The sequence below is a fragment of the Leptodactylus fuscus genome, chromosome 7 (genome assembly GCF_031893055.1).
Source record: "Leptodactylus fuscus isolate aLepFus1 chromosome 7, aLepFus1.hap2, whole genome shotgun sequence".
NCBI classification, from domain to species: Eukaryota; Metazoa; Chordata; class Amphibia; order Anura; family Leptodactylidae; genus Leptodactylus; species Leptodactylus fuscus.
In genome coordinates this window covers 14573544-14595414 of record NC_134271.1, presented here as the reverse complement: position 1 = coordinate 14595414, position 21871 = coordinate 14573544, and the positions used below count along the sequence as shown (strand labels likewise).

Genomic DNA, 21871 nt, shown 5'->3' with positions numbered 1-21871 from the left:
ACACCTTGTCTGTTGCTGGTTTGGATCCTTTCGATGGCAGTGCAGGATGGAGGATTCAGGAGACAAGTGATAATGGGGGAAAGTACTCAGATTGTGTAATAGCTTTCAGCAAGGTAACTCCACCAACTCCTACTCATCATTCTTTGAGAACCAGTAACTGACCCATCTTAAGGAGGACCTTTCACATCCATCCTCCACCAGCTCTTGCTCTTATCATTCTTCAAGAACCATTAACTGGCCCATTTTAAAGTGGACCCTTCACCACCAACTCCTACACTTATCATTCTTCAAGAAACAGTAACTGGCCCATCTTAAAGAAGACCATTCACATCCTCCACCAACTCTTACTCTTATCATTCTTCAAGAACCATTAACTGGCCCATGTTAAAGAGGACCCTTCACCACCAGCTCCTACTCATCATTCTTTGAGAACCAGTAACTAACCCATCTTAAGGAGGACCTTTCACATCCTCCACCAACGTTTACTCTTATCATTGTTCAAGAACCAGTAACTGGCCCATCTTAAGAAGGACCTTTCACATCCATCCCCACCAACTCTCGCTCTTATCATTCTTCAAGAACCAGTAACTGGCCCATGTTAAAGAGGATGTTTCACCACCAACTCCTTCTCATCATTCTTTGAGAACCAGTAATTGACACATCTTAAGGAGGACCTTTCACATCCTCCACCAACGTTTACTCTTATCATTCTTCAAGAACCAGTAACTGGCCCATCTTAAGGAGGACCTTTCACATCCATCCCCACCAACTCCTACACTTATCATTCTTCAAGAACCAGTAACTGGCCAATCTTAAAGAAGACCTTTCAGATCCTCCACCAACTCCTACTCTTATCATTATTCAAGGAACTTTCACCACTTTCACCACCTTCAATTCATTACCTCCTTCAACAGTTGCCGTTGCACTGATTTCGACACAGTTGAAATTTTTTCTCTAGTCCCTACCATTGCTGAAATATCAGTTCAGTTAATTTCAACACCCAATCATTATGCTGTCTACTGTCAGGTGGGCGGTCCTGGGCTGGAGCTTGTAGTCTCAGACAGCCCACATGACAATAGAGGGCATAAGTGTGCTGAAACTATCAGGACTGATTTCTCAGGAACAGTGGGGGCTAGAGAAACAATTCCAACTGCACCGGAATCAGTGGAGCGGCGGCTATTGAAGGATGCAAAGAGATGCAAGTGGTGAAAGGTCCTTTAAGATGGGACAGTCCTCTGTAAGGACATGCTGTCATAAGTAATACAGAAGTGACCAAATAATAGCTCTATAATAATATAAAGCAATATGTAGTTGAATAGAAGGCTAAATATGGCAATTCTTAATGTGCATGTCGGTCATGGACTGTATACCGGGATGTAACGTCAATCAGCTGCAGCTAAAGAGGTATTATAGAGGGGGTCCTATGTAAAGCCATCTCCTTATGAGGTTCAGATACAGTTTTCAAGAATTTTGACAGGGTATTTTTCTATCTGGATGATTCACTCCTCTATCATAGCCCTCAGAGTCAATATCTTGGGGGTAGATGTATCCAACCATAACTTGATCTCCCCCTGTTTTTATCACTATGGTCTACGCTGTATTCTATACCTATCACTATGGTCTACACTGTATTCTATACCTATCTATATGGTCTACACTGTATTCTATACCTATCTATATGGTCTACACTGTATTCTATACCTATCACTATGGTCTACACTGTATTCTATACCTATCACTATGGTCTACGCTGTATTCTATACCTATCTATATGGTCTACACTGTATTCTATACCTATCACTATGGTCTACACTGTATTCTATACCTATCACTATGGTCTACGCTGTATTCTATACCTATCTATATGGTCTACGCTGTATTCTATACCTATCTATATGGTCTACGCTGTATTCTTTACCTATCTATATGGTCTACACTGTATTCTATACCTATCTATATGGTCTACACTGTATTCTATACCTATCTATATGGTCTACACTCTATTCTATACCTATCACTATGGTCTACACTGTATTCTATACCTATCTATATGGTCTACACTGTATTCTATACCTATCACTATGGTCTACGCTGTATTCTATACCTATCTATATGGTCTACACTGTATTCTATACCTATCCATATGGTCTACACTGTATTCTATACCTATCCATATGGTCTACACTGTATTCTATACCTATCTATATGGTCTACACTGTATTCTATACCTATCACTATGGTCTACGCTGTATTCTATACCTATCTATATGGTCTACGCTGTATTCTATACCTATCTATATGGTCTACACTCTATTCTATACCTATCACTATGGTCTACACTGTATTCTATACCTATCTATATGGTCTACACTGTATTCTATACCTATCACTATGGTCTACGCTGTATTCTATACCTATCTATATGGTCTACACTGTATTCTATACCTATCTATATGGTCTACGCTGTATTCTATACCCTGACATATCCTTCTTTTATTTTAGGAGCTGATGCATAAACAATCCAGGACTTCACTACTGTAGATACTTTCAATGCCACATAATCCCAAAAGGTAAGAAATACAATGTATCTAATTAGTACAATGTGGATATTGCCTGTAGGCATTGTAATGTGGAGTCACTTACAATATCCCTGAGATATACCTTACAAGACAAAGCAATGTATCAACTCATTGGACCCCAGACACTTAAAAACCATGGAAGTATTAGGTTTACTATCAAGGTCTCAGTGGTCATGGCTGCCCAGAAGCCAGGGGGCTCACAGGTCTCCTGCACTGCACTAAGGCTGGAAACACTTCCTTAAAGGGGTTGTCCAAGCAAAATTAACCATTTAACTCATGAATACGCTGGGAAAAAAAAAAAAAAAAAAAAAATATATATATATATATATATATATATATATATATATACTCACCAGTGTCTTCCCGGCACATCCCAGTTCTTCTGCTTCGGTGGCTTCTCCCAGATATTCCTTTGAAGCCGTTGATTGGCATCAATGGTCACGTGACCTCCGAGGCCAATCACCAGTCTCAGCAGGCCTCAGGAAGAGACCCATGATGTCACAGGTAATGACATCACATGCCCTTCGCTGATTGGCCTCAGCAGTCATGAGACCACTTTGGCCAATCAGCACCTTCGGTGGAACTCCAGCCCCTGGCTGATTTAAAAGTTAAAGGGATTGTCCATATTTGCCCAGACAACCACTTTAATCTCCTTTCTGATTCCTTTTGATGGCTGGCATTCTGTGCCATAATTGTATCTCCCCTGCCCTCTGTTGCACTGAAGTGAGAAGATTTATGATACGCGACCTTCCACTGTCAGAAAGGAGAACATTAACCCTTTCATGGAAAAAGAGCATGTAGTCAAGACGGGATTCTGTAGGGGAGGCTACAACAATATGCACATTTCTAATAGACTTTTTTCTTGGGGGGGGGGAGTGAATATTTGTAGTTATGTTGCATGACCCATTGACCAAAAGCAACTCTCTGCCTCTTCCAAAATGGACGAAAATGGCGCAATAGTGATGCTCTAAAGCACAAAGTACACTTCCAAAAAAGTGAACAGGAACATTCATGAGCGGATGTAAACCCGGGGCGATGAGTCCCTTTAAGTGCCAGCTTGAATAATTTGCCAGTTTTGTGGCTAGGTGCAGAAAAATAAATAGAAAATGATTATTAATATCCAGTTATTAACTTTATCTCGCGTGCTTATGGCACTGTCACAGTTGTAAATTGGTGCCTGGGACGCGGCCATTTTTCATAGTGCACCGGATAATCTTTGAATACTGATAGGGGATTTCGGTGAAAAGTTATTTTTATCTGGGTATTTGACAAACTAGCGACTTAATGGTGCACAGGATCCCGGTCATAATTCCCCGCAAAAACAATCGCTGCGCTGGCCTAGAGAGATTTGTTTTCTTATTTAATATTAATACAATTCTGTAATATGCTACAAAGTCGTATCGCCCTTGCATACATTCTAAATCATCCCCAGGGAAGAGTCTACACCGAGCTCAATGTAAGTGATTATTGTTACCGGCCTATTAATTCTGACCACCACTGGCATAGCAAAAACTCTCCATGATCAGAGAAGAATGTGGCGTGACCGTAGAGGGGGGGCAGAGAGCGCAGTCGCTTCTGGATACATTTGATACATGGAGTCAAGAAAGCTAGAAATTTTACAAACGTTACTTTGAAGCCAAGGCGTTTAAAGAGGTTCTAGCACCATAATGATGTAACATGTAGGGTTAGCGATCGGGATCGGAAAAGATCGGATTCCGATCAGCGATCGAGCAAATTTCACGATAGGCTGGAAAATGATCGGAAATCGGATTTTGAAATCTTAAGATCGGCTCAATCCTAAAAGTGACTTTTCCCATAGAGAAACATTGGCTAGGGTTGAGAGATCGCATTCCGATCGGCGATCGAGCAAATTTCACGATCACGTTCGGGATTGGCTGGAAAATGATCGGAAATGGGATTTTAAAACCGATCCTGAAATCTCAAGATCAGCTCAACCCTAGTAACAAGTATCGCCAGAACTCCTACCAGACTTTACTTTGGAACCAAGGAACTTCAAGTGGTTTCCCCACCAAAATAACTTACCACCTATGGACAGGACTCCTAGCCAACTTTAATTTAGAACCAAGGTGTCCCACCATCATAACTTACCAAGTATCAATAGAACTCCTACTAGACTTTACTTTGAAGCCAAGGAGTTTAAAGAGGTTATCCCACCATCATAACTTACCATGTATCGACAGAACCCCTACTAGACTTTACTTTGGAACCAAGGAGCTTAAAGAGATTGCTCCACCATATCTTACCATCCATGGACAGGACCCTTAGCCAACTTTAATTTTGAACCAATGTCCTTAAAGAGTGTGCCCCACCATTATAACTTACCAAGTATCGACAGAACCCCTACTAGACTTTACTTTGAAACCAAGGAGTTTAAAAAGGTTTCCCCATCATAATACCTTACCTTCTATTTCCAGGAACTCTACTAGACTTTGCTTTGGGATCAAGGAGCTTAACAAGGTGGCTCCACCATAATAACTTACTATCTATGGATAGGACCCCTAGTAGATTTTGCTTTAGAACCAAGGTGCTTAAAGAAGTTGCCCCACCATCATAACTTAGAGAGAGACCGCCCACCTGACAATGGTGAGCCTAATTGTGCTGAAACCAAGAGCAGCAATTGCTCAGGAATGGTGGTGGCTAGAGAAAAAAATCCAACTGTGCTGGAATCGGTGGAGCGACACCTTTGAAGGATGCAAATAGTTGGAGTAAGTGGAGGTGGTTAAAAGTTCCCTTTAAGACTTAGAATTACATCTGATTACATCTGATTATTACTTCTCTATTAGGGTACACTGTGAGGTTGAATTTGCAAACATGAGTTGGTCAGTGTAGTCCAAGGACTAAGAATTAGTCCTGGTTTGTTCAATTCTTCTCTACTTGAAACATATTGAACATCCATTACATTATAGTCCCAAATGGATCAACTTCATTATAGAAATATTCTTGTTACAAAGTTGCAATCCTCACCTATGTGGATCACTATTGTGTGAACTTCCATTATTTTATTTATGTTCTATTTTTTCACTTCCCGGAACTCTATAACATATAGCTATGTTAATACCTGTCTACGTAGACTATCCAGGATTAAAGGGATGATGCAGAGGAGCTAAGTTTTTTGTACGTTGTGGTCTTACTTGAAATCTATTGAGATAATTATCGGAGATGATAAAATATGCAGCTCTAGTTAAGTAACATATCCAGCTGTGCTACATCTGGAACATGGCCAGAGGAGGCTCAGCCTAGTACGCTTGTCTTCTCATTGGAGAGAGGTGAATTAGAAGCTGCTGTACACCTCTGGCCTTAGCATATTGAAATCCAACTGCCCGATCCTTCTCTCCCCAATATCTGGGACACCCTCATACACATTAGATCAGGGGTAGAGAACCTTTGGCTCTCCAGCTGTTGCAAAACTACAACTCCCAGCATGCACACTTGTTCTGCTGTTTTTGGAACCCCCATGGAAGTGAATGGAGCATGTTGGGAGTTGTAGCTTCACAGCAGCTAGAGAGCCGAAGGTTCCCTATCCCTGCATTAGATGGTTGGCCAATCCAGATACTATTGGCTACTTTGTCCAACATTACTCAAATGGCAATTTTAGGTCCTCCATACAAAATTGCATAAAATTGACCGAACCTGCTGATTTTGGTAGAACAGGTAGAACTATCTTATGTGTAGGTGGATCTCCTGACTCCCTCAACAGATGATGTTGGAAGAAAGAAGCATTGGGAATTTAGAATTTCAACAATACTGCTGTTTTTGTTCTTGTTGAGAGCCATATGGCAGCAGCTTACGTCCTCCATTGTTAATTTGGTTGGACACATCCAGATACGTGTGCCAAAAGATGACTAGCTTTTCAACAAAACATGGTTTTGCAACATTCTTACAATAGATTTTTAGGCTATATAAGTCTAAGTGGAACCATCCAGTGGTTGTAATGTGAATTTCCGACGGTCCAGGGTTTTGCTAACATGTCATGTTATTGCATCAAAGGGGTTCTCCAGGGAGTCTATCAACACTTATTTCTTCCATGGTTTTGTATTTAATCAATCCAAGGGTTCAAGGCTGGGTTCGACCTTGGATCACCAATTCATTTAACTTTCTCCCTCCTCTGTAATGTTCATTCTAGAAGCCCTGCGATCATCACATACCAAAACTTGGAGAAAGTAAGATATAGTAAAGTCCCTGGAGAACCTCTTGAAATTGGTTTTCATGAGAAATTGGGACACAAACAAATTTGAAAAAAAGCTTAAGTTGTAGGGTTGAGCCGATCTTGAGATTTCAGGATCGATTTTAAAATCCAATTTCCAATCATTTTCCAGTCGATCGCGATCGTGAAATTTGTTCGATAGCTGATTGGGATCCGATCTTTCCTGATCCTGATCACTCAACCCTAATTGTATCTAATATATACAGTAGGGTTGAGCCAATCTTGAGATTTCAAAATCCGATTTAGATCATTTTCCAGACGATCGCGATAGTGAAATTTGCTCGATCGCTGATCGGGATCCGATCTTTCCCGATCACTCAACCCTAATTGTATGTAATATATACGGTAGGGTTGAGCCGATCTTGAGATTTCAAAATCCGATTTTCGATCATTTTCCAGCCGATCGCGATCGTGAAACTTGCTTGATCGTTGATCGGGATCCGATCTTTCCCAATCCTGATCGCTCAACCCTATTAACTTGGTATTTTTGTACATTTAAGATGGGAGGGAGTCGCTGATTTGGCCAGCACCTATTACATTTTCCATGGCCACCTGTACTCAGAATTTTAGCGTCTGCGCAACGTAAAGATCATGATTTTTGATCTGCTCCATCACTAGACACTAAGGATTATCACACATGTTCTTGAAGATAAGGATCATGTTTCCACCTTTGCCCGACAGTCAGCATACAATACAATCTGTGTCACCTCTATGCAATCAATTCCTCGTGTTATTATAATGAATACACGCGATTCTTCTTTCTATCAGGACCGTCGTTGACACAAAATAAATTTACAATGATGCATTGATGTGAAGAGAAAGGGGGGGAAAAAAGCCGCAGATCATTTTGGTTTATCATGATGAAGTAATTGGCAGGAGATTGAATAATGGATGATATTGTTTAATTCAGAGATTGGCCTCTAGTAAGATTAATTAGTCTTGTACAGATTGTGGTGTATAAACATAGAGCTCCCAAATTGGCCAGCTTGTCATTAGGAGAGTGGAATCCACATGGCCTACCACCGAGCTCTGATACCGCAGGCCCACAATGTTTGTGTCTGCTAATTAGAGTTGGGGTTGTTCCTACATACCATAATCACAGAGATAAGGCAGCGAGTTGTCTGATAGGGTGAGATGGTTGGGAATACATCTGCCATCTCCTCTCCTACATCTGCAGAGAGATTAGGGAATGATGAGTAACGTTCCTTTCCAGTAGTCGAGCCATATGTCAACTTTTATGGGTTGACTGTGCCATCCAATGGTCAATGCATCGATGGATGGGGTCAACTTTTTGGTTCTTCCTCATCTAGATCTAAATCAGTAACATTTGTTCTTAGTCATCAATCCACTTATGAAAAAAAGTCAAGTTTTAGTGGTTAATTGTGCTATCCCATGGTCAAGGCAACAGTTCATGGGGTCAGTTTTTGGGTTCCCCATCTGGATCTATATGGATAACCTTCATTTCTGCGTATTCACTATCTATTCCGACCTTATGTATACATATATGTTCGGATTGCACACATAGGAGTCCTCCTTTATCTTTCCTGGCTGGACACATTCAGATATGTATGTGACGGGATGAGCAGCTTTTCAAGACAATATTATTTTGAGTTATTGTATCTCACATTGATATCTTATATGAGTCTGACTTGTAGCAATTGGAGAAATATAGTGAGACTATATACATTGAAATATAGTATTATGTATCTATATGTGTGGCTAGACTGCCAAATTCTTGATAAGTTGAAGGTGGACATATCTGATGGAAGAATATATCCTAAAGGACTGGAGCGTTGAGATTGGCGTCTCCCATGACATATTTTGTCAAGGGACTGTTATAATGCCCCCTTTGCACATTGGGGCATGGACAGTCCTGTTGCTTTGACCAACACTCATCCAATGTGTATGGCCAAGTTTCAAACAGCTGATCAGTGGAGGTCCTGGCTATCAGACCCCGACTAGACTGATATTGATAAGCTATCCTAAGCTTAAGTCCTGCAAAACCTCTATATTGTCTTATGCTTTTTGATATATTTTTTTAGTTTTTTAGCATAATAGGTGTAAGTGGTTGTCCCACAAAGGACCATTACTCCGTAAACACAACAAATGTCTGCTGGAAGCCCCATCACTGGATCTCCATTAAAGGGTTCCCTTGTGATCACTACTGCAGGGGTCTCAAACCCCCTATTCCACGGTGAATGGAGCAGTAGACAGGACAGTGCCCTACTGCACCATTCTACGTCTATGGCGGTGACTGAAACAGCCACACACTATGCTCATCTGTTTCCACTGAATGAATGTATCCAATTCTGCAGAATATTGTGGAAGGGAGTCAAATTGGGGAATGTAACAGTCCTCCCTTAAACCATGTGTCTTTTGGGCTTGCATAGAACTAGGAGTAAGATTGTTTGGGGGTAGCGCATTCCAGAGAACTGGGGAAGCACAAGAGAAACCTTGGAGACTTCAGAGGGCAGTTTTGATATAAGGAGGTCCTCAAATTGTCCCTCAAGGTGATCTCCTTGGGCATTGACCCCATACAAGAGCCCTATATAATATAGTTACAAAGATAGGAATCACACTTACATTGAGAAGAAGAAGGGGTTAAACAAGCACCGTTCCTTCCGATCCTAGATATCTTATTCTTTTTTGTCTATGGGGTCCTCAGTCTATGCCCTTGGATACTTTAAATCCAGATACCAATACTAAACCTTAAATTTATCGATTCTAATTAATTCCGGCACAAATGACTTAATCTCTCAGTCATTCCAAACCACCTGTGAGGAGAACGAAATTCAACTCCTGGACACGTTCCAGCGTCGGAGAACTTCGCGAAATGACTGAATCTAGCTAAACGAGAGAAAAATATCACTGCACTTATTATTTCAGCACCGATATTATTTCATGAATAGTTAGGAGGACACATTATGTGAACTCAATAAAACGTGCACTTATCATGCGAAACCGTCCAAAAATGTATTTTTGTAACCAGCAGATCAGGCGGAACAGATTGGATGCACCAGATGCTGATATACTGCCAGATCAGAAACTTTAAATTAAAAAAGTAAACTTTTCCCAATGAACGTAGACCGGCTCCCCGTTACAGGAACGAGAAGGACGAGAATCGGAAGTTTAATTATGATGTTTTAAATCCTCCATATACCCTGTTTCCTCAAAAAATAAGACAGTTCTTACATTAAATTATCTTCTGAAATATAGGACCTGTCTTATTTTCGGGGGATGTCTTATGCAGCAGCTGGAGCGGGGGACAATCGGCAGTCATGCCGGCGCTTCGTAGGTAGTCCAGGAGGTGAAGGAGGGTGTCTTATTTTCAGGGAAACAGGGTAGTTATGCTTAAACCTGTAAGCCTTGACGTGACAATTTGTACAAATTTTGCATCATAAATTTTAGAATTTTTGAGCTTTCCATTCATTAAGCCATAAAAGGACTTGTGTTTTGCAGGATGAGTTGTGTTTTTTTTTTTTAATGAGACCCTTTTTTGGTACGTACTGATGTAGCAAAGTTTAACTTGACATTCTATAGCCATAATTAGGGTTGAGCGATCAGGATCGGAAAAGATTGGATTTTGATCGGCGATCGAGCAAATTTCATGATCGCAATCGGAATTCCAATCTTTTTAGGCGGTATCGATGTCTCACGTTAGTTCCCACAACGCTTGGCTACTGGCAAATCATTGTGGGAAAAGCTAACATTAGGGTTGAGCAATCGGGATCGGATTATCGATCGAGCAAATTTCACGATCGGGATCGGCTGGAAAATGATCGAAAATCAGATTTTAAAATCAATCCTGAAATCTCAAGATCGGCTCAACCCTAGCCACAATATATAGGTTATACTTATTCCAAATAGAGATGAGCAAAATTTTCTAAATTTTGGTTCAAAAATTTCCTTATAAAGTCAACCCCTTTAACACTTTTCTAGCTCTTTAATGCAAACACAGACTTAGTGATGTGAACATGTTGGCAACAGATATGGCCATGTCTAAAAGGATATATGGTGTATAACTTCACTGGGTTTTGGGGTGTTTTTTCAAAGAAAAAAGCAAGCCCCTATCTGGGCGAACGTGTAGAACTGGATTCGACCAGAAATTTCCCAAATACCTTTGGGGCTTGTTGCCCACAAAACATAGTTATACTCTGCAGTCTCATCAGTCTCCAGAATATAATATGTTTAGGCCCAGAGGAGGTGAGGAAAAAAAAAAAAACACTTATACTCACCTCTCTTGGTCGTCCAGCTGTCCCACAGGCCTCTTTCAGACTCTAGGTTATGTCACATGCTCTGGAGTCATCATTGAGACCAAATCACATAGGTTTGCCGACATTGCACTGTATCACTTTGATGCTGCAAAAATGAATTTGCAGAGATAGAGCATATAACTTCATTTGATTTTGAATTTGAGCTGAATTACACCAAATTTATACAAATTGTTGGTCTAACATGGCGTGGATGCATGCGCAGCAGCGTGCTGCTACTACTACTACTGCTGCTATTGCACATGGAACCGCGCCATTTTTTATCAATGACAGTTCATGCATATTTGGGGCTCTATCAGCATAATTTTGCTGATAGAGCCCCTTTAAGGACACCCATGGACACTAAAGGACACTATATGATGTCCCATTTAAAGCAATGCAAATTGTGAACGGACACAGCTAGTGTCCGACGCTAAAATCTTCTGCGGACATTAGCATCGGACACTAGCTGTCGGACACCGACGATAGTGTGATTACCCCTTAACCCCTAATCCCTTATTTGTTTAACACTTCCCTACACTGTATTATCCGCCTATCCGATTATATTTCCTATCTCTCTAAGTCTGACTGCCTGAGATCCTATCTCTCTAATCTCCCCCCACCTGGACACCATCTTTTCCCGCCTGGGCCTTCTTATGAAGCTCATTCATCCAGTTGGGACTTTTGCTCTATAGTCCCAACCATTGATTGTTCCCTGTCATGAGGGCTACTTGCAACCCATTCTGGGGGTCTGAATCTCGAGGTCACAAGATCTTCCTTCTTTCATGCGTTCACATGGTCGCCACCATTTTAGTCAGTGGGATCCAACCACAGAAAGTTCGAGTATGAATCAGATTTTTTTGATTTCCAAATTTGGGTGAAATCATGTTAATGGACGGAGTTTCTCATCACTAATTCTAATTATTATATTGTATGTGTGTGTAGGGGGGGGGGGGTGGGGGTGTTTAGGATAAAAACAGATTCTGCGCCCACGCCATCCCTACGCCATATGCTTACAGAGTCATTAATTAGCTCAGTATTTCCAAGTTGATCCTTCCTGTTCTGTAGAGATCACGTCTCTGCAATCGTCTTATGATCAGCACAGGCAGGATTATTGTGACAGTTATCATCTATCTACCGATAACACAGGATCTACCCTTCACACTAGGTGTTGGTCACAGGTCGCGTCCTCCCATTCCTCTGCACAGGTCACAGAGCATGCCCACAACACTTTATAAAAGTCATCTCTAGACTATAAGTGCTTATGGTCAATAAAGCTGCAGTCTCCATATGTGGACAAGCAGAGCTTCTTACACAATACTGGATATATAATAGCGTATAAGACATGACCAGCAGTGTTTCTCCCTCCCTACATCCCCATTGACTTGCTTCTATGATGCATTGAGTATATGAGATATTCCCTTCCATAAACCTTCCCTAAACAGTTCTGTTGTTTTCAGATGTGCGAGGCCTCTCCGAGCCCCGGGCCTGCGCCTGCTTTGCCATGTCAGCCGATGGGGTTCGCACCTCCATGTATAGTCATCCGTCAGCACCTGCCAACATAAAGTAGCTGTCAGTCACCCCATAGGTTATTAGTGAAGCCCCATAACCCCGTCACTGCCAGAGATCCCGGCCATATCCTCGATCCTACCAAATATCATCACCCTGCTCCTCTAGTTACATCTGTAAAAGTAACAGGGACTCCACAAATCGGCTCATAATGTCAGATCTTACTGCAGTGCTTAATATTTTACTATGACAATAAGATTTTGAAAGACGAGATATCGCAAGATGTCAGCAGATCATTATACTGTAGAATATCTATCTCCTATCTATCTATCTATCTATCTATCTATCTATCTATCTATCTCCTATCTATCTATCTATCTATCTATCTATCTATCTATCTCCTATCTATCTATCTATCTATCTATCTATCTCATATCTATCTATCTATCTATCTATCTATCTATCTATCTATCTATCATCTATCTATCTATCTATCTATCTATCTATCTCCTATCTATCTATCTATCTATCTATCTATCTATCTATCTCCTATTTATCTATCTATCTATCTATCTATCTATCTATCTCCTATTTATCTATCTATCTATCTATCTATCTATCTCCTATCTATCTATCTATCTATCTATCTCCTATCTATCTATCTATCTATCTATCTATCTATCTATCTATCTATCTATCTCATATCTATCTATCTATCTATCTATCTAACTATCTATCTCATATCTATCTCCTATCTATCTATCTATCTATCTATCTATCTATCTCATATCTATCTCCTATCTATCTATCTATCTATCTATCTATCTATCTATCTATCTAACTATCTATCTCATATCTATCTCCTATCTATCTATCTATCTATCTATCTATCTATCTATCTATCTATCTCATATCTATCTCCTATCTATCTATCTATCTATCTATCTATCTATCTATCTATCTCCTATCTATCTATCTATCTATCTATCTATCTATCTCCTATCTATCTATCTCCTATCTATCTATCTATCTATCTATCTCCTATCTATCTATCTATCTATCTATCTATCTATCTATCTATCTCCTATTTGTCTATCTATCTATCTATCTATCTATCTATCTATCTATCTCCTATCTATCTATCTCCTATCTATCTATCTATCTATCTATCTATCTATCTATCTATCTCCTATCTATCTATCTATCTATCTATCTATCTATCTCCTATCTATCTATCTATCTATCTATCTATCTATCTATCTATCTCCTATCTATCTATCTATCTATCTATCTATCTATCTCCTATCTATCTATCTATCTATCTATCTCCTATCTATCTATCTATCTATCTATCTATCTATCTCCTATCTATCTATCTATCTATCTATCTATCTCCTATCTATCTATCTATCTATCTATCTCCTATCTATCTATCTATCTATCTATCTATCTATCTCCTATCTATCTATCTATCTATCTATCTATCATCTATCTATCTATCTATCTATCTATCTCCTATCTATCTATCTATCTATCTATCTATCTATCTCCTATCTATCTATCTATCTATCTATCTATCTCCTATCTATCTATCTATCTATCTATCTATCTATCTCCTATCTATCTATCTATCTATCTCATATCTATCTATCTATCTATCTATCTATCTATCTCCTATCTATCTATCTATCTATCTATCTATCTATCTATCCATCTATCTCCTATCTATCTATCTATCTATCTATCTATCTATCTATCTATCTATCTCATATCTATCTATCTATCTATCTATCTATCTATCTATCTCCTATCTATCTATCTATCTATCTATCTATCTCCTATCTATCTATCTATCTATCTATCTATCTATCTCCTATCTATCTATCTATCTATCTATCTATCTCCTATCTATCTATCTATCTATCTATCTATCTATCTATCTCATATCTATCTATCTATCTATCTATCTATCTCCTATCTATCTATCTATCTATCTATCTATCTATCTATCTATCTCCTATCTATCTATCTATCTATCTATCTATCTATCTATCTATCTATCTCTCCTATCTATCTATCTATCTATCTATCTATCTATCTATCTCATATCTATCTATCTATCTATCTCCTATCTATCTATCTATCTATCTATCTATCTATCTATCTCATATCTATCTATCCATCTATCTCCTATCTATCTATCTATCTATCTATCTATCTATCTATCTATCTATCTATCTATCTATCTATCTATCTCTCCTATCTATCTATCTATCTATCTATCTCCTATTTATCTATCTATCTATCTATCTATCTATCTATCTATCTATCTATCTCCTATCTATCTATCTATCTATCTATCTATCTATCTCCTATCTATCTATCTATCTATCTATCTATCTATCTATCTATCTCCTATCTATCTATCTATCTATCTATCTATCTATCTATCTATCTATCTCCTATCTATCTATCTATCTATCTATCTATCTATCTATCTCCTATCTATCTATCTATCTATCTATCTCCTATCTATCTATCTATCTATCTATCTATCTATCTATCTCTATTATGCATACTTCTATATTGAGGTTGGAGACCACTGATACAATCACTGATAATGTAATGGACACTTATAGTACCATATATTATACTTATAACTCAGGAAACACATCATTTATTATTCGATGGATCAGCAACTCAAAACTACTGCAGTAACTATTTCTACCACAAGAGGGCACCTTGGAATGCAATATACATGAATGACAGACTGCTTACTCTTAATAGCACACCATGAGGTCAGGAGTGGTATTACAAGAAAAACTACCACTATATTGTATGTTGGATGGAAACAATAATGTTCACATTCATTGACAGCAAGCAGAAAACAATCGGAAAGGAAAGCCTATGAGGTTTACAGATGAGACCTTATATGTATTAAGAGGGTTTTGTATGTATTATATGTATTATGACGTCTGAGATATCGCAGTCGCACTAGATGCAGGGAAGGAAAGGGTTAAGGCTATGCGTCAGACCTGACATACAGGGAGAGCGACTATTTACGTAATTTTGGATTGGCCTCTGCTTGGAGATTTTCCAGATTTGGGTTTGAACCAGGATTTAGTCGGATAAGAAACTGGCGTCGCTGCTGTGGGACTACAAATCCTAGCAAACTGCACCATTTGTAACGTATAGCGCCATTCGTGTGTCCAATACGCCTTAAGGCTGAGATAGGATTATCGAGGAATCTATGGGGAATGGTTCATTCCTGTGCGGGCGTCAGGCTGGTATACATAGTATATACATATACAACTGACCGGCCACCTCTGAGAACAACACAAGTCTTTCAGGCACAAGTTGTTGTGGCATAGCCCTGCAGTGCCCCATAGTGACAGGTAGGTGGCAGCGCTGCACCACCAGTTGGCTTCATTCCCTTATTCAAAGACATCAAGTGTTAATGCAATTGACCAATCAGTGCAAAGATGATGGGAGGTAATTGGGTAATTGTATTTTATTCATCACAAGCAGAGAAAAGGAGGAAAAAAAAAAGTGGGAGAGGGAGGTAAAGAGAAAAAAAAAAAGGGAAGAAGGGAAAGCGGATAGGAAAAGGTTGAGGGAAGGGGGAGCGAGGGAGGGAGAAGGAGGGAGTGATAGAAAGAAGCAAAGCTCACTAGATGGGAAATCTGAAATTGCAATAAGGAGTTATTGCAAGCTCCATGTTCAGCTGGCTGGAGACTGTAGTGTGAAGGAAGCTCTACTGCATGAATTGTGCATTTCTCTGCTGGAACTAGGAACTATAAGCACCTGATTTGTGGATATGCTGCTGAAAATTAAGTAGTTTTTTTTTTTTCCCCTGCTTGGAGGGGGCTGAGCAGGCAGAGAGAGAAGGAGCACATCACATTACAACCAGAAGAGAGAGCAGGATTTGTCTGAAATAGCAGGATCCACTGGTTGACACATCATGAGGAACATCATGAGGAACATCATGGCAAGCCCAGGATTGTTGCAGTAGTTGTCCAAGGAACACAATGCAGAACCCTGGAGAACATGGAGAAGGAGAAGAAGAAGCTTACATTAAATAAGCCGACCAACGTGGAGACACATCTCTCTCCATTGAGGATCTCTCTTACGTTCTCCGATGTCCATCATCCACCAGGAATGATATGAAAAGCGACCCCATCCACCAGGTGCTTCCGAGCCAGGCTGAAGGATTTATAGCACGCTGCATCTCTCAGTGAATGTGATATAATGAAATTGCAGAGGAGGCTGAGCAGAAGGAGAGCCCTGAATGCCTGGAGTTTGGGCATCAGGATTACTGGATCCAAGAAATAAAAAAAAAAAACGAAGCCACCACCACCATGCAGAGCTGCACTGGGCTGTGATTGGAAATTTAATCAGATCTTTTGGAAAGGGTGAAAGTTTCTTCTTCTTCTTCTTCTTGGGATTTGGCTGGACCTAAGACAAGCTCATGAGTGATGGTGCGCAGGGAAGCGGTGGGATAACCATGAAGATTGGAGGCTTCCTATGGACCAGGGATGGATTGGATTTTAAGGAAGAACCTATGAGGTGGTCCTTCTCCTTTGGACACCTTGCGGAGGGAGCCCAGGTGGAGGGAGCCGCTTGGGTATAATTTCTGCACCTTGGACAGCAAAAGTTTGAAGATCTGGTCTTTGATGTTTTTGGGGGGTATTTTTTTTTTTACCCCTCTCCTCTGCTTTAAGTTGCGGGCAGAGTTGAAGGAACACTTTGGGCTGGAATACTACTCATGGCTGGGTCCCGTGGTCAATCTCCAGTTCCTCGGCTCTAAATGAACCTGGATGTTCAACTGGATCCTGTCTTGATACAGTAGGTGCTTCTCCTTATCTGCAGGGACCCCCCAAAAAATGGGGTGTTGGGGTTGGAAAGTGGATGTATGAATGGGGCTGCTGCATCGTCTTCATGGCTAACTCAGGTTTTGCAATAGTGTGGGATGTTAACCCCTTCACCCCTGCATGCTCCTTTACACCTGTAGCCTACAGCTGCATTAAATATGCATGGATTATGGTGCGGGGGGTGATGCTGCAGCCTTGTCTTACCCATTAAATCCACGCATGTGCCCCCTTATCTGCCCACGGTCTCCCTATCTATAGGGTGACATGTGATGAGCATATCAATGACCATTTTAGCACACCGACCCAACCTCTGGAGTGATTTCTTCTCAGATATCACTATAAGAAGTGCTCAATATCTTAAGAATCTCTGCTCGTACTGGAGGAGCCCATAGCTTTTGGTGGTGGAATGTAGGGGGGGGGGGAGAAATGGGCTTCTTCTGCCATTGTGTGTCCTGGGTGAGCCTCACAACCCCCTTGAGGGACCTGACCCTTATGGTGGACCTCTCCCCCTCCACTAAAGCCCAGTTTGGGAGTCTTATTCCTCGGTATAGAGAAGAAGAAAGGGTTGCGGGGTGAAAGACCCGCTTGGATAAATTGGTCCATTTGGTGGAAATGATTAAATTCTTGTTGTGGAGGTCTATGGAGGCTTCTGGAGTAATTACTGCAGTGACCAGAAGCCGCTCTCTTAGGAAGCCCTGGTGGGGTCAAGTCCACACATTAACATAAATGTTGCCTGGATTTCAAAGAACGGAGATTTATGGAGCAGAATAGACATTTTACACATGGGCTGCTCTGGCCAAAAGGCAGAACCCCGAGCGGCAGGAGACATTCTTGAGTGATTTTGCAGGAGCTCAGCACAATGTACACTCTCCATAGACAGTCATTACTGATGTATTGGGGGGGGGGGGGTAGCTTTCATGGCAGATTTGCATCTTAACTGCAGTCACAGTTGGGTATTCCTGAGGGGTCCCCAGCAATGTCCTGGATGGATGGGGAGGGAGAGGGGATAATGTGGTGATTTGGGGGGATGTAAAGTTTTTTAGGGACTCTACATAATTCTTTACACACAGTTTGTACAACCAGAGGCCTTAGATATTGGTGCATGTATGCTCACCGCCATGCCAGACTGTACAATATACCTAGTAGTAGTGTGTGGTGTTTGTGGCCAATTACATCTATCTATCTATCTATCTATCTATCTATCTATCTATCTATCTATCTATCTATCATTCAATCTATCTATCTATCTATCTATCTATCTCCTATCTATCTATCTATCTATCTATCTATCTCCTATCTATCTATCTATCTATCTATCTATCTATCTATCTATCCACAGAATATATCTTAAATAACTATCTTTCTATCTATATTCTTCTCTCTATTATGTCCATGTTATGCTATTATCCATCTATCATGCCTTTGTTCTATCTATCTATCTATCTATCTATCTATCTATCTATCTCATATCTATCTATCTTCTATCTATCTATCTATCTATCTATCTATCTATCTATCTCCTATCTATCTATCTATATATCTATCTATCTCCTATCTATCTATCTATCTATCTATCTATTTATCTATCTATCTATCTATCTATCTATCTATCTATCTATCTATCCATCCATCTCCTATCTATCTATCTATCTATCTATCTATCTATCTATCTCCTATCTATCTATCTCCTATCTATCCATCCATCTCCTATCTATCTATCTATCTATCTATCTATCTATCTATCTATCTATCTCCTATCTATTTATCTATCTATCTATCTATCTATCTATCTATCTATCTATCTATCTATCAATCATATTTGAGTAGTAAATAAAAATCACAACTTTTGCTGCCCTCTATACATCGCTATCACACTGTGGCCGGTCATAAATCTCTAATGTCTATTCAGAATTTCTTCCTCCGGTTACACCTCATCATATTTAGCAATTTTTTTTTACTCCAAAGAAATTAAAATTTCACTTCTAAGCAGTGTCTGACATGTGGACAGTCCTGTTTAGCTTCATTTCTTTCCACTTCACTTTAGATTTTCTACTAAACCAAAGCTGAATCCTGATTTCTGCCTCATAAAGCGTCAGCACAAGTGGTGCTTCAGGGGTTAATGTGGACCCCTGGGTGTAACGAATCAGGGGAGCCCCCCACAATGACAATCTGAAGAAGCAAGGGTGAGCTTGCAGGGAATGAGCTCAGTGTCTCAAAGGTCTTGTGTGTCTCCCTATACAATGGCAGCTCTGTCTTACTGAGACCTCGGTGAATGTGCATTGATGTTGGCGCTGGGTTAACAATGGCCGTCTCCGTCATGTCTGAATGTGCAAATTATTCAGGAAGATCCATGAAAATAACAGATTCTGTGCAGAAAAGGAGAGAAAATATATTAAAACCATGAATGGCGGACACTGTGTAGGGAGCAGCATTGTCTTAGCTCTCCTGTCCAGCTTATAGAATGTGAACCAAAATGAATATCTCAAAAATTTTGGGGCTCAGTCTGGGGACCTATGGGCCAAGGCATCTATAAAACATGTAAAACCTCCATGGACTCCATTGTATGGACTCATCATGACCATCCTGGGTCTATCATTGTTTCTCTTCCAGATCTAGGACTTGATTTTAAATATTTAGGGACTTAAAGGGGGTCTCTAGTCAAAACCCATCATATTAACTGAGCCCATAGATAGATAGGTTAGGGTCACCTGAATTAAACAGTGTTTTCCCCTTGTGAATCGTCGCTTCCGTTGCCGAGATATCACCATTTTTGTCAATGCACAGATGAGCTCTTTGGAGCAATGGCGGCCCCCTTATTTCTTCGAAGAGCTCATTTAACTGTCTATATCTTGGCAATAGAAGCACCAATACACATGGGGAAAACACTGTTGGATTCGGGTGACCCTGACCTATCCATCTATGGGGATGGGTTGATATGCTGGGTTATAGTTATACACTCCCTTTAAGGATTTAAGCTTAGCTATATTGCTGTATAATGAAGGATCTATGGGAGGTATTTCATGGAAACTTTTTGAAGATTTGGAGCTTATGTGTCATCTTTCATGATACTGTGCATATCCTCCATCTGTTCCTCTACATTATAACTCCCACCATGCCCTAATATCATATAGCTTTCATTACATGATAAGAGTTGTAGTTTTGCAGTCCATGGTAGGTTAGTTTTTGACTCTGTAGTTCATCATCATCTTAATCATTGGGGTTGGATGATACAAGGAGTCATACCCGGTGGCATGTGGGCCAAGTAGTTCTTCAACGTCCCAACCTAATATGGTGTACCAGTGGGCAGTATAGCCTTCTATACATAGAGTTTAATTGTTGGGTCCTAATTTTCTGGATGGTTCCACCATAGCTATAAACTGTAGAACTTCTCCATAATAAAACTAGGGGACAGATACATTATGGTCTGTATATTTCCAACCATAAAGGTAGACATCTTGGGTCTTGGGACTACGGAACGTCCCATGATGCAAAGGCAGAAGGAAGCATCTTCATGATAGTGAGACCGTGTGAGGAGTCGTTACAATTAGATTCCGATACTCAAGAGATACAATGTTGCAATGTTCTATAACGCTCAGTCACCAAGCTTGAGGTGTAAAGTTGTCACCCAGAAGTGACATCATAGTGAGATACCCCTCCCCCCAGAAGTGATGTCAGCAGGGTTGAGGCTCAGACTTTGGAATTATTCAGAGTATTTTATTACATAATAGTAAAATGTGACGGGTTAGTTTTATCTATAATCTAAAAACCTAAAAAGTCAGATGTGGCTGCGACTATAAAAAATTTGGCTCCCAAAGCCCAAACAAGATGTTTCAGTGCCAAGACGTAGAAACTGTCACTTGACCGTTCTAATGTGATGTCATATGTCTTGTATATAGGGATGTAGAGCCATGTGATGTCACAGGCCTTGTATATAAGGACGTGATATAATATACCTTGTATTATAGCCTATCCAATGTGATGAAACGTTGAGTATATTGTGTATGGGGACAGAGCCTACCCCATGGGATGTCCCAGTTGTATATAAGGGTATACTATAGCCAAACCCATGCTATATAATATGTATTGTATATGAAGATATACTGTAGCCTCTACAGTGTGATGTAACATATATTGTATAGGAGGACATGTTGTAGACTACGCCATGTCATGCATTATATAAAAGGAGATTATACAGTAACATCACCTATGGGATCCTCTAAGTGCAATGTCCTGGTTATGAGCTGAATTTGAGATTTCCTAATGCTTTTAGGGTTATATCCTGAACCTATAGACAAGGTTCTACAGACATACAGCCCTGTTCTTGTAGTTACAATATGTAAGACTATTGCAGTAGGATCCATGTGTATTAGAATGTATTGTAGAGTAAGAAGATGGAGCACAAGTCATATTATACCATATTACACCAATATTAGCAAA

At 40.1% G+C, this 21871-nt stretch overlaps 1 protein-coding gene across 4 annotated transcripts in view; it reads left to right on the top strand.

The window, feature by feature from the left end:
* LRRC4C (leucine rich repeat containing 4C) overlaps positions 1-21871 on the top strand; it is a 587320-nt gene that overhangs the window by 449086 nt on the left and 116363 nt on the right. For 3 of the 4 annotated variants that reach the window (XM_075281197.1, XM_075281195.1, XM_075281196.1), the window contains one exon: positions 2503-2570. The gene's annotated coding sequence lies outside the window, so the exon portion shown is untranslated. Of the gene's footprint in view, positions 1-2502; positions 2571-17327; positions 17409-21871 lie in introns of those variants that run through there. The other variant, XM_075281198.1, reaches the window with a different exon arrangement.